Source organism: Anomaloglossus baeobatrachus, chromosome 4 (assembly GCF_048569485.1).
Source record: "Anomaloglossus baeobatrachus isolate aAnoBae1 chromosome 4, aAnoBae1.hap1, whole genome shotgun sequence".
NCBI lineage: Eukaryota > Metazoa > Chordata > Amphibia > Anura > Aromobatidae > Anomaloglossus > Anomaloglossus baeobatrachus.
Window position 1 is genome coordinate 460,639,084 of NC_134356.1, and position 15,185 is coordinate 460,654,268.

A 15,185-nucleotide genomic window follows, 5' to 3' on the forward strand; every position below is an offset into this window, starting at 1 on the left:
TGCAGCTCAGATCAGCAATTTTTTTTTCTCAGCCCTAAACAGACTGAGGAAAAAATGGAAGCATGCTGTAATTGTCTGTGAGAGCCACCCATTCAAGTGAATGGCTGCGAGAGAAACATCGGACTGCACTCGGATGTTATCCCAGTGCAGTGCGATATATGTACAGGCTGACAATGGAGGAGATGGGGAATTAACCCCTCCCTCTCCTCCGCAGCGCCCGCCCTCAGCTTTGCAGCTGTGACCCGATCGCAAGATCGGGTCACAGTTGCATGACACGCAGAGCTTGAGTCGGGGGTCATTAGGATATCGCATCCGTTGCTCTAGCATCGGATGCCATACGCTAATGTGTCTGCAGCCTTATGATTAGTCTCCTGTGTGGCTTGGTCCCCAGTGGCTATTGAACAATATTTTTTTCTGAAACGTTCATTTCAAAGTTAAACATAGATTGCTTAAATCACACAGTCATTGTCTAATACATGCTACCTGTATAGAAAATCTGTCAGCAGATTTTGACTACCTCATCTGAGAGCAGCATAATGTAGGAAAAGAGCTTGATTCCAAAAAATGTATGACTTAATTTACTGGCTGCAGTAGTTGCGATAGAATCAGAGTTTTAGAAGTAGCAGAGCTCAGACAGCTAACCCTGCCGACTACACAGTTCTCTGTTGTGAATTTTATCAGAGATGGTGCTGTCCCTGGGAGTGTTTCGGAACTCCCTCTGGTGGCTAGTGCTGGTAGTGAGTCTGACTCTGCATCTGTCACTCAGACAGGTGTAGAAGATGATTGCTGTTTCAGGTAGTCTATTGAGTCCAGCCTGGGGGTTTAAAGGAAAGTTGTCTATATCTAAGAGAGGAAAATCCAGCTTACCTGCTGCCCGGACCGCTGAATCCAATGGGTGCAAGGAAACCGCCGGTAAGTCCCAACCGGCTGCAAGTGGGAAGAAAACAGTAGAAGGATTCCAGCACGTATTCTCCTTTTAGTAAAATCTTCATATCTTTATTAGAGGTAGATTAAAAAATGGCAATGGTGAGGACCGAAGGTACAACAAAGCATGGGGAGGCTTTACGCGTTTCGGACTGACCAAATAAAAACAAAAAAGTGCTTATGATTAAGGACTTTTTTGTTTTTATTTGGTCAGTCCGAAACGCGTAAAGCCTCCCCATGCTTTGATGTACCTTCGATCCTCCCCATTGCAATTTTTTAATCTACCTCTAATAAAGATATGAAGATTTTACTATAAGGAGAATACGTGCTGGAATCCTTCTACTGTTTCCTGTCTGTATCTAACCATTGCCAGTGAAAATTGGTTTTGTCTCATGGGAAGATGTCCTGAATCCTTGTCCTCCAGCCTTTGGGCTTTTTCCTGCCTATTTAGGTTTTTGTTTTACCTTTTGAGCCTTTTTTGGATTCTCTAGGAATGCTTTCAACAGCGTTTTTTTGTTCCTTTGTATCGTTTCTCTTCCCATGTCATCCTGAGTCTGCAGCAATGCCTGATAAGTATTTTGCTCTCTTGGTTAGGGCTGAATTTGCACTGAAGGGCGTTTCTGCTTAATTTATGCCTTTTCCTAAACCTGTGTTTGAGAATATTATCTTTTGTTTCTTGCTGGTGAATAAGTACATTTCCTGTACCATTTTTGGAGATCGATTTATTCCCAGCGAGAAAGGGAGTTATTACTCCCTGTCTGATCAGGATTTGTATTTTTGTATCTCGTGTGTTTTTTGTAGTTATGATCTTTTCTATTACATTTGCATTTTCCATTTAAATGTATGTGCACAAGAGTTCCTCATATAGTGGGATGAAGATCGTGTTTATGAGCAGGTGTTGGTATTTTTTCAGGCTTTTTGCTGGCTGCAACCAGTAATCTATCCTATCCTTTTGTATCTAGCTAGCAGGGCCTCACTTTTCTTAACCCTATACTTTCCATCTGTGTGTTGTTTTTTCTTACATCACCATCATTATATGTTGGGGGCTTTTACTTTCCTTTGGGGCTCTTCCGAGGCAAGTTAGGATTCCTCATTTCATCTTTGAGGTTAGCTAGTTCTCCGGCGGTGACGAGGCGTCTAAGTTGGTTAGGAATGCTTCACCGCTACTTCTAGTTATGTTGTCATAGTCAGGGGTTTGCAGCCAGCTAAGTTTCCAACTACTATTTGTGCATTATCATCAACCTTTTATTGGGATTTTTGTAGATCTTTTTACGGTCTCCTGACCATAACAGTTCTATGTGTGCACTGTATATTGATAGTGAGTTGTTTATCAGACGTGGAGGTGTGGTTAGTCTTGCAGATGAGTAAGCTGTAGTCCATGCAGTGATAATCTCCTAGTGAAAACAGCACAGATACTAATAAGTAACACATCACTAAAGCCTATATTTCAGTCCTTATCTCCTGCTGTCTTCAGATTACATAGCAAAAACTTGCTGACAAATGCCCTTTAAGAAGTTTGTTATTTAAAAAACACAGCTTAATAAATACATTTAAACAGTAGATAACTGTGAAAAAAACAAATGGCAATTCACTATTCTATGCTTTCTATGCAGTCCAGTAAACGAGTTCTACAGAGTAGTCTACTTAAGTAAGAAACTGTGCAACAGCCATATGAAAGCAAAGCAAAAACATAGACCTGAGCATTTTGCTGTTGTACTTTGGTACTCTCACGTGCAACTATTCAATAAGATAATTTTCTATGTTAATTCTTATAAAAAAATACATAAGGTGTATTCATATCCTTGTGCAAAATAAAAAGCAGACCCAGTTCTGCCCACTAGATGGCAGTATTCATCTTTGCAGTTGTATATTTAATGATCCAAGGACTGTCAATGACCGCAAAAAAAGCACAATACAAAAAAAACAATTCAGCATCATAGTTTATAGTTAGATGTCATGTTTCCTAGTGTGATAAGCTGATTTTCTCTTTTCCAGAGATAAATAAATATATAGTAGAAGAAAGGGCAAAAAAGTGATAAATTAACACTAAAAATAATCCAGGCCATTAAAGAGGCAATAATAATAATATGTTTTCATTTATATAGCGCTATTAATTCCACAGCGCTTTATATACATTGGCAACCCTGTCCCCATTGGGGCTCCCTATCTTTGAAGTGTGGGAGGAAATCAGAGAAAAGCCACGCAAACACGGGGAGAACGTACAAACTCCTTGCAGATGTTGTCCTTGGTGGGATTTGAACCCAGGACTGCAAGACTGCAGTGCTAACCACTGAGCCACCGTGCTAACCCATGAGCCACCATGCCGCCCATTTAGGACCAGTAGCATCCTGAGCTTTCTGGTCCTAAACACAGGATAGCAAATGTTCCTTCTTCACTGCTGCCTATAATTGTAACTACATATTTGCAAAGAAATACTAGTCCTTCATACAAGAACCTATGTTATATTCATGAGTGGACGTGAACTATTTTGTGTGTTTCTGTATATTTTCTACACAAATTGTTTCACCTGCCAATCTCTTTCTATGTGTCATAGTGTACCCCTATTGTAAACTAAGGAGGTAATGAAGGCTTTCTCTGACCATGTGAAGCATAAGGTAACTAATAGGTTACATTTATACAACTCATCCAAAGTCAGGAGTCTCAAAGAGAATTTGTCAGCCGGTTTTTGCTACCCCATCTGAGAGCAACATTATGTAGGGGCTGAAACCCTGATTTCAATGATGTGTCTCTTACCAAGCTGCTTGTTGTATTTTCTATAAAAATCATAATTTTATCATCAGGAGAGTATCCCTAGAGGACTAGTTGTCTTGTGCCATGTAGTCCTCCTGCTCCACGTAACCCTGCCCCCACCAGTAATTGGCAGCTTTCAGCCTATGTATCATTGGGCGGAAAGAGATATACTGTATATGGTTCAGTAATCTGAGCTTTTCAGCAGAGTAAGCACTGAGATTATCAAAACTGCATCAACCAGAAAAATAAATGTTACATCGCTGGAATTAGGGTCTCCACCCTTTCATCATGTTGGTCTCACATTACATAGCAAAAACCGTCTGACAGATTCCTTTTCATAAATTGAATTGGAGATGTATTATTCCTTCTAAGATGTACCTCACCTGATGCAGAACCTCTCTTGCAGTGAACCTGTCAGGTGCAATATGCACCCAGCACCACAAGCAGTTCTGTAGAGGTGTTCTATGCTTTCCAGCACCCAGGGCAAGAATTCAGCTTGGCATCCCCTCCCCCCATGTGATAAATCTTTCATATGTGATTTGCATACTTACAGTCACGTGATAACGAGCTGCTCTTAATAAGTCTCTCCAATGTTCAAAGAGAAACGCAGGAAGAAAAGCCAGTCGTCACATGCAAGTATGAAAATCACATATGAGTGGAATGGCCATATGATGACTGCTGGAACCAGCGATCAGAGCTGAATCCTAACTTGGATTGGGTTACACTGCTTACTTTCTAGTTTTCACAGTGCGCGCACTGCACGCTGTCAGTATTCTGTGGTGCTTGCAGTGAGAGTGGGAGGTCACAAAACCGCAAGTGTGAGAATTCCATACATGCGGTCACGTGCCGACTAGACATGCGTGGCCTCGCTCAATGAAAAGGAATTGATTGAGGCCTGACACATCTAGTCAGAATGTGGCCAGAAATATGAAAATCTCGTACTTGTGCTCACATGACCGTCCACTCTCTCCATTGGCATTAGATAATCCTAAAAGTGTGCAGTGTGTGCTGTGAGAATTCACAAGTGTGCAGTCACATAGAGTCATTGTAGATTTTCATCTCAAACCTGGACAAGCCCTTTAATTATAAAGTTAAGCCCTGTAGCCCAATTCTAAGTAAAGGGGTTGTCCAATTTTACAATTTATGATCTTGTTACTTGTGTACAGGATCAGAACTAATAACAGAACCAGAACTAGCAAAATGTACAGAAATACACAATTAGAACCACCACCAGTACAGAAACACAGCATCACAACCACCATTACTACAGAAATTCATCATCGGAACCACCAGCAGTAAATAAATTCATCACCAGAACCACCAGCAGTAAAGAAATTCATCATCAGAACCACCAGCAGTACAGAAATACATCCATGTTACCCTATCAGTTTAGAAACACAGCATCCAAACCCTCATCAGAACAGAAATACATAATCCGAACCACAAGCAGTACATGGTACATCAATTGTAATGTCAGATCAGACTCCTATACAATTGTATTGCATGAATTTACAAGTTCTAGAATATCCTTGAAGGGAATCTGTCACCAGGCTTTTAGCACCCAATTATGAGATTAGCATAAAGTAGGGGCAGAGTCTCCAGCGATGTGTCACTTACTGAGCTGCTTGCTGTAGTTTTGACAAAATCACTGATTAAACAGCAGGAGATTGTCATTACAGGCTACTTGGCGTGCTGCCAAGTAGTCCAGCATATTCATGAGCTCTGTATAACGTCTAGATCTGCAGCAGAGGAGACAACAGACAGCTCAGTAAGTGACACATGACTGGAATCAGGGTCTCTGTCTCTACATTATGCTGCTTTCAGATGGGGGAGCAAAACCCCATTAACAGATTTGGTTTAATAATGGTAAGGAGATACTTGGAAGTCATCAGTCATCATGAGACTGCGTATCATACAGGAACCACAGTAAGGCTTCGGTTCCACTTGTGTTTTGCACGGATGAGTGCAATCCGATAAAACATCGAATTGCACTCGCACCAGTGTAAAACTATGGAGCAATGTTCATCTGTGATTGATTTCTCATGACATATAGGCATGAGAAATGAATCGCAGCATGCTGTGGGTGTCAGCGAGTCTCAGCTCACACACCCATACAAGTCAATGGGTGAAACATTGCACTGCACTTGGATGTCATCAGAGTGCATTTCGATGTACGCAGAGACAGTCAGCGGAGAAGAGAGAGCAAGTACTACCTCCCTCTTGTCTGCTGCTGTGATCCAATCGCAAAATCGGATTACAGTCTGATAACACTCGGCTCACACTCCCAGCAGAGCCTGAGCCGAAGGTCATGAGCATATTGCATCCGATGCTCATGACCCTCGATGGAACTGAGGCCTAATGATGAGAATGTTAGTATCACGGATAAACATTTATATCCAGGCACCTTATATATGACATTGTCCCTGATCAGAATCATCTCTTTCCTCATCTTCTGAAGCCATGATGACTTTTCACACCCACAGCTCTTTTCTGCAGACACCCATCCTCTTCGGTCTCCTGCAGAACATCCTGGCACAATAAACTTAAAAATAGCAGAATGGTTAGTATACTCCTATGTAAAAATATCTGCCCTACACTGTGCCCCTGAATAAATAATGGCCCCTCACTGTGTTATCTGCACAAAACGTGATGCACATACTGTATCTCTTATGGTACATGCCCTCCACACTGCCCTCTCCTCCTTTCTATACTGAGCCACCTCTTCACACTGTCCTCTCACACTGTGTCCCCTTCTCTATACTGTACTTCCTCATCCCAATCCCCTCCTTCCTATGGCCTCACACTGTCTCCTCATGCTACCGTCTGTCCATACCGCCCCCCACTACCCAATTTCTAATCTGTACCCCCTCACATTTTCATCCCATACTATCTCTTTTCTACCACTGTACTCAGTCGCCCTCACTCCCCATACTGTGTCAGTATACATTTCCCCCTCACTCCCCATGTGTCCACTCCACACCCATCCTGTCTATTTGCTCCTCATATTGTGTCCTCAAATTATTTGCCTTCTCACTCTTTATTCTGTCTTCAAAATCTCTTTCCTGTTTGCTCCCCATACTATCTATATACATCACCTCTCACCCTCTTTCTCCATACGTCACCGCTCACCCTCTCTCCCAATCCATCACCCCTCACCCTCTCTCCTCATATGGTCTATATATATCAACATCACACTCTCTCCCCATACCATCTATATACATTGCCTATCACCCTCTATCCCCATATTGCCTATATACATCACCCCTCATCCTCTCTCACCATACAGTCAATATACATAACCCCTCAGCCCCTCTCCCCAAACATCAACCTTCACCTTCTCTCCCCATACAGTCTACATACATCACCCCTCACCCTTTCTCCCCATACACGACCCTTCCCCTTACCCCATACTGTTTCTATTCGGTGTCTTCAGCTCCACTGGAGCACTTATCAACAGCGATGTCTGCCGCCTATGCACTGCAATGCTAAAGAATGACGTCAGCAGTGTGATCAGCTGACCTGATCACACTACAGCCGTCATTTTGACCCGGAAGTGAGGGCAGTCATCTCTCCAACTGTCCATCTGTCTGAAAGATACAAGGATAATTTATCAGTGCGAGCCATGCGCTGTACTTTCTCTGAGTCTCGGCTGTCAGCTTGACAGCCGGGACTCAGAATAGCTCCCACTACAGGGCAACAAGACACAGCCGCTGAGGATGCTATTTCCCCTTACTAGTCCGCTCTCTTAGCATGTTAGTACACCCACAGGTGTTTGCTAACATGCTACTCTATGCAGCATCCCCAGCGGTGATGCGCACGTACCTGTATCCACTTTGAATGCTGATCAGAATGACCGGCACTTCCAGTAATGCACACTAGGGCTCTCTGAAGCTGGGACGTGTACACCCAGCTTCATACTGCACATGACCATAAGTGCAACGCATTCAGATCAGTGTTTATGTGACGCCCCTGGACTATCAGGTCATCACAGGGTTTTGCACAATCTGCCCTCCCGTGCAGTATCCACCTCCCTCTTGGTTATGGGTCCCTAACAAAATGGTGTTGCCTACATCAGCTAATCAAATCCTAGATACATCCTGAAACACACCCACCAGACACACCAGTGGACGGCTTGAGTGGAATAGAGTCGCCCACCTGGGGGGTCAGGGAGGGGAGATGAGGAGTGTAGTCAGTAGGTCAGTAGGTCAGAAGAGAGTAGAGATACCCTCGAGCTGTGAGGAGCTCTGAGGAGGTTGGGAGCAGGGACTCCAATAAGGAAACTGTCTAGGTGGCAGACAGTGGTCTGGGCCTAGAGGAGTTGGACCCCCGGTCACAGGGGAATCGTGGCAAGGGGCTCAAGTCTGTCGAGGAGGACTGCCGGTGGCTTTGCACCATCACCGGGCTGGGACCAAGGCACGACGGGGTATGTGGACCCTAGGTCGGGGAGCAGCTGCATGCAACCCGATAATTTACCCGTGGAGAACGGAGCCTTCAAGAGTTGTTCCCAGCCGCTCCAAAAGCGGGGCACTAGCGCAACGAGAGGGATAGGACTTTCCATTCAAAACGGTCCAGAAAATCCCAAGTGCGAGCCTTGAGAGCAAGCTCCCACACTTAGCCACAGTGGAGAGCGGGACCCGGAAGGTTCCATACTCCCGGGACCACCAGAGAAGTAAACTTAGAGCCAGGAGGCAGGTCACGGATCAACAGGCAGCACCATTGGGGATGGGACCTGAACTAGCTCCCCTCAGCGGCAGCGGTGTCCAGAGATTTGGTTTACTCGGTTGTCGGTGTCTGCTTAATGGACTGAGTGAGTACAAGAGTTATCCCTGCATCCCACGGCCTTATCCTCACTCACCGAGTCCCGGGGCATTCCTCCTACCCGTGGAGGGTTCTAACACCTTGTTGCCCCGTTCCATCATCCTTGGGTACTCCCAACTGCAGCGGTGGTACTCCTAATTACCACACAACACGAGTGGCATCACAAACGCTATAATCCCTTGTAAATACCCCCTTCATTTGAGCGGCCGCACGACCCTTGGGTCCGGAGACCCTCGAGCCACTGAGAACCCGGATCCGAGCAGCTCGGCTGCTGCCACGGGGGCGGCACATTTACAGCGCACACAGGTCCGCCCATCACCACGTACCTGTGCGCAAAACCCTTGCGACTAGTCCCTGCACTCACTAGCATATGATAAAAGATCTTTAGTACTACATTTACTAAAGATCTCTTTATCTATGCTGCTAGATACAGGCACGATTAGGCAGGGATTAGCAATATGCACCTAGAACTGCTCGTGGTTATGGGTGCATATTGCACCTGACAGGTTCCCTTTAAAGATAAAGTGGAAAATGCTTTTCTTTTTATTTATTAACTGATAGGAAATGTCCTTGTTCTTTTTATATTATAGGTCTAATGTAGTTTTTCCCGAACTCCAGTCCTCATGACCCGTTAAAAGATTTCCTTAGTATTTTACATGTTATGGAATTATTATTAAGGCATCAGAAATTACCTCATATTCGCTCATCTGTGTATGGTTGGGGTAATATGAGGGTCTGAATTGGACCAATCCTCGCATCACACTCGGTCCATTGTTAGTTAATGATACAGGTCACATGTGTGAGTTTTTTTTCTCAGCTCTAATCGGAATGAGGATAAAATCATAGCATGCTGCGATTAGCAGCATATCTCAGATAACACGCACCCATACAAGTCTATGAGATGAGAGAAACATCTTATCGCACTTGGGTGACATCCTACAGTATATACGCAGAGACAAGCAATAAAGAAGATGGAGAGATTAATCTCACCATCTTCTCTGCAACTGTGCTCTGACTCTCGCATGTGAGAGAATCTGAGCACAGTAAATGACAGTTGGCTCCTACTTGCAGCAGTGTTTTATCCTACTGTTGCATCAAATGCTATTCTCCAGTGTGACTCTGGCCTAATAGTGAGGAAATCCTGAAAACATGATATGTTGGTGGTCCATGAGGACTGGAATTAGAGACACACTGGTCTAAAGTAAAAAAAAAAAAAACAAATAGGTCATCTCATCGATTTAGAAGCAGTATGAACAATCTCCTGAGTTCTCCAGGAGATCCACACTCGGACACGGTAGAGACACACCATACTCTATGAAACAGTAGCAATAGGAAACACACGGAGAATTAAATCTGGGGTTGAATAAAACAAATCCTTTATTACAAGTATTCTTTAAAATCCAGAGCAATAGTACACACTGGCATCATAAGAAATCTCCATTCGACTATGCGTTTTGGCTATTCAGCCATCATCAAGGTCCGCAGACCTTGGCAGCTGTGGGCTGCTATTAACACCTTATTATCCTGATTGACACCTCACCAGGGCAATCGGAAAGAGCCAGGTAAAGTGCTGGGTTTGACGCATCTAATGGCTATGGCAATCCTGGGCAGCTGCAGGCTGCTATTTTAAGGCTGGAGGGGCCAATAAGCATGGGTCTTTCAAGCCTGAGAATACCAGCCCCCACACTCTATTTTTTTTAAATTATTTACATTTTTTGTAAAAATTTTTTAAAAAGCTGCATGTGATTCCTCTTATTTTAATACACAGCTAAGATAAGCGCATGGCTGGGGTCTGCAGCCTGTAGTCATATGCTTTATCTGTGCTGGGTATCATAATATAGACCCTAAGCCAAAAATTTTATTTATTTATTTATTTATCACCAGTATAAGGATACGGACAGCGTTTGTGATTCCAACCAGTCACAGACGCTGTCTCAGAGGGTCTAATATGGTCTAACGGTAGCCAATCAGAGACGCCGGTGCAAGGGGAAGGCAGTGAATATGCATTAGGGATAATTATCGGCCCCTGAAGTAGAGCTGCAGCCACATGGACTCGGTAAGTCTCTATTGCTTTAACCCTTTTATATTTTATTTCTTTTACAGCCTCCCATTGAATTTAATGGGTTTGGCTAGGAGCGACGATTAAATTAGCTAGGATTAACAATCTGATCAGTGATTTGAGGCGGGCTCAGTGATTCTGAGCTGATTCAATCCTTGGCAGGATCGCTCATCTCTAATTATGCAACAAAATATTTTTTTTTTCTCATAAATATTGACACATAATAGCTGAATAACAACTAGTGATGAGCGAGTACGAGTGTCACTACTCGGTACTCGCACGAGTATCACTGTACTCGGGCTACTCGGCGGGTACTGAGTAATTTCGCGATACTCATGCTGTACTCGTGGTCTTGATCCCTGCATGTTGGCACTCTTTTGAGAGCCAGCTCTCATGCAGGGATTGGCTGGCAGACCACTGCAATGCCACAGCCCTGTTAGTTGTGGAATTGCAGTGATTGGCTGGCCCGCACAGCATGACCGAGCCTTTATACCGGCGGGCGCGCTGTGCTCTGCACACAGCCATCTTGTATTCCCTGCTTTCCTCGCCCACAGGCGCCTATGATTGGTTGCAGTGAGACACTCTCCCACGCTGAGTGACAGGTGTCTCACTGCACCCAATCACAGCAGCCGGTGGGCGTATGTATACTGTGCAGTGAAATAAATAATTAAATAATTAAAGAAACCGGCGTGCGGTCCCCCAATTTTAATACCAGCCAGATAAAGCCATACGGCTGAAGGCTGATTTTCTCAGGATGGGGAGCCCCACGTTATGGGGAGCCTCCCAGCCTAACAATATCAGTCAGCAGCCGCCCAGAATTGCCGCATACATTAGATGCGACAGTTCTGGGACTGTACCCGGCTCTTCCCGATTTGCCCTGATGCGTTGGCAAATCGGGGTAATAAGGCGTTAATGGTAGCCCATAGCTGCCACTAAATCCTAGATTAATCATGTCAGGCGTCTCCCCGAGATACCTTCCATGATTAATCTGTAAATTACATTAAATAAACACACACACACCTGAAAAAATCATTTATTAGAAATAAAAAACACAAACCAATTCCCTCGGAACCAATTTAATAAGCCCCAAAAAGCCCTCCATGTCCGGCCTAATCCACGGACCTCCAGCGTCGCTTCCAGCTCTGCTGCATGCAGGTGACAGGAGCTGCAGAATACACAGACGCTCCTGTCAGCTTCACACAGCAACTGAGGTGAGTATCGCGTTCAGCTGCTGTCAGTCAGGTAACTCACGGCCACCGCTGGATCCAGCGGTGGCCACGGATAAGCTTAGTGACAGCTCAGCTTATTGCGCTACTCACCTCATTTGCTGCGTGGAGCTCACAGGAGCGGCTGTGTCTGCAGCTCCGGTCACCTCCATGCAGCAGAGCTGGAAGCGACGCTGGAGGTCCGTGGATTACGCCGGACATGGAGGGCTTTTTGGGGCTTATTAAATTGGTTACGAGGGAATTGGTTTGTGTTTTTTATTTCTAATAAATGATTTTTTCAGGTGTGTGTATGTTTATTTACTGTAATTTACAGATTAATCATGGAAGGAATCTCGGGGAGACGCCTGACATGATTAATCTAGGATTTAGTGGCAGCTATGGGCTGCCAATAACTCCTTATTACCCCGATTTACCAACGCACCAGGGCAAATCGGGAAGAGCCGGGTACAGTCCCAGAACTGTCGCATCTAATGTATGTGGCAATTCTGGGCGGCTGCTGACTGATATTGTTAGGCTGGGGGGCTCCCCATAACATGGAGCTCCCCATCCTGAGAATACCAGCCTTCAGCCGTATGGCTTTATCTGGCTGGTATTAAAATTGGGGGGACCGCACGCCGTTTTTTTTATTATTTAATTATTTATTTCACTGCACAGTATAGACACGCCCACCGGCTGCTGTGATTGGGTGCAGTGAGACACCTGTCACTCAGCGTGGGGGCGTGTCTCACTGCAACCAATCATAGGCGCCGAAAAGCAGGAAAGCAGGGAATACGAGATTGTTTAATGAGCGGCCGGCTTTTTCAAAAGAGGAAAAGCCGCCAGATTTTAGTGAACAGCTGTGCAGCGCTGCGGCAGTGATCGGGGAACGGTAAGTATGAGAGAGGGGGGAGACTGACCGACAGACTGTGAGAGGGGGACAGAAAAGACAGAGAGAGACCGACAGACAGACATAGAGACCGACCGACGGACTGAGGGAGATAGAATGAAAAAAAAAAATTACCGACATCGCTAGTAAAAAGCACAAAACGTGCGTTTTGGACATCGGAGTGCCACACAATGTTTTCACGTAAAATCTTTCATGTAATCTCAAAAAGTAACATACACCAGCTCTATATCACTATTGGGTGTGTGCCCTTAACATTTCCGCCATGAAAATTCATTTTGGTGTCATTTTGGAAGGTTTTCTGGTGAGTCTGTAAAAATGGCGTAAAACTCGGACAAAATTGTTCACAGCTGTGACTTTTGAGTGATAAATGCTTCAAGGGGTCTTCCCCATGCTGTTGCCATGTCATTTGAGCACTCTTCTAAGACTTTTGTGACATTTTTAGGGTTTCTACATGCTGCCGGGGGGTCATTTCATAAAAATACTCGGGTCTCCCATAGGATAACATTGGGCTCGGTGCTCGGGCCGAGTACACGAGTATCTTGGGATGCTCGGCCCGAGCCTCGAGCACCCCAGCTTTTTGGTACTCGCTCATCACTAATAACAACCAAATGAAGACCACATGGCTATATTTATTGAAGGATGCCTACAGGTTAGCCTAGAATGCATACCTGGGGCCTCACAGGCCTGCTAGGTCACTTGTTTTCTATGGTAGATTTCTATGGTTGCGCGTTCTAGGGTTAAAATAAGATCATAGATTAGAACAAATGTCAAATGAGCTGAGCCAAGGCCAAGACTGAAATTAAAAGCCAGACATCAAAGCTATGAACTTGCTAACAACAAAATATGAAGATAATTATTGATAGATACCCTGTATTCACAGTTGCAGTTCCTACACAGGGTCATGAAACTACAACTCCAGCTTTTCATACATTGCATTTTTGGTATTTTTTACTGTAGTCTCAATAAAAATATGCAAACCACATATATTAATGAGCATTTTGCATGGTTTTGTTGCAATAATGTATTTGTGGCTATAGACTGATGTACAGTATATCACAAAAGTGAATATACCCCTTCACATTTTTGAAAATATTTTATTATATTTTTTCATGGGACAACACTGGGGATATGACACTTTGATATAATGTAAAGTAGTCAGTGTACAGCTTGTATAACAGTGTAAATTTGGTGGGCTCTTTAAATAACCCAACACAGCCATGAATGGCTAAACCGCTGACAACAAAAGTGAGTATACCCCTAAGTGAAAATAGCCAAATTGTCCCCAATTAACTATTTTCTCTCCCGGTGTCATGTGACTCATTAGTGTTACAAGATCTCAAGTGTGACTGGAGAGCAGGTGTGTTAACTTTAATATTGTCCCTCACACATTGTCTCATATTGGTCACTGGAAGCACAACATGGCCCCTCATGGCAAAGAATTCTCTGAGGATCTAAAAAAAAAATTGATGCTGTAAATTAAGTGTGGCCTGGGATATAAGAAGATTGCCAACATCCTGAAATGAGCTGCAGCACGGAGGCCAAGACCATACAGTGGTTTAACAAGACAGGTTGCACTCAGAATAGGCCTCGCCATGGTCGACCAAACAAGTTGAGTGCACATGCTCACCATCATAACCAGAGACTTTCTTTCAAAATTGATGTATGAGTGCTGCCAGCATTGCTGTAGAAGTTAACTGGGTTGGGGGTCAGCCTGTCAGTGCTCAGGCAATACACCACAAATTGCATCAAATTGGTCTGCATGGCTGTCGTCCCAGAAGGTGACTTGAATTTTTGTGATTTTTTTTTATATTTAAATAGTTTTTAAAACTTTTTTTTTACTTTTTAAAGTATTTAATAGTTCCTTTACGGGACTTGAATTTTCTGATCGCTTATGATGATCTCCCATGAATGCCGACTCACAGCTTTAATTCACAGGAGGATTGTGATGACAAGCACAGGGGTCATCAGCAGAACCCAGCATTCATGATAACTTATTGGTCACATGACTGGGGCACTGATGGGTGAGATTAGTGATGTGTTTCCTGTCAGCGCATGTTAAATGCCACCGTCAGAGATTTAACTGGTTTACAACAGCGAGTGGAAATCTGAGCCACCCGAGGCAGACAAAGGCACTTCATAGCTGATTAAAAGTGCAAGGAACGATGTGAGCTCGTACAGAAGGGACAGTGCCTATGACAAACATGTACATCATCAGTCGCGAATGGGTTCAAAAAGTGGTCTGAAACTATTATTGATGTTATTCCTAAACGCTTGTCTATTTATTGTCTCATCCGAATTTCTTTTCTAATATACTGTGATAAAAAAAATGTTCTTACCATTCTCTACTCTATCTCTCTACTACTGTTTTGATAACACTTCATTTGAGAATCCCCAATTCTCATAAGGGAGCAGAGTCTGTGGTCATTTCTGCAGCTTTTGTCCCATCCCTGAAATGAAGCGTCATCAGTGACATCATTTTCAGGGGCTGGGCTAGACCATTGGTTGTCAATTCTGACATAAG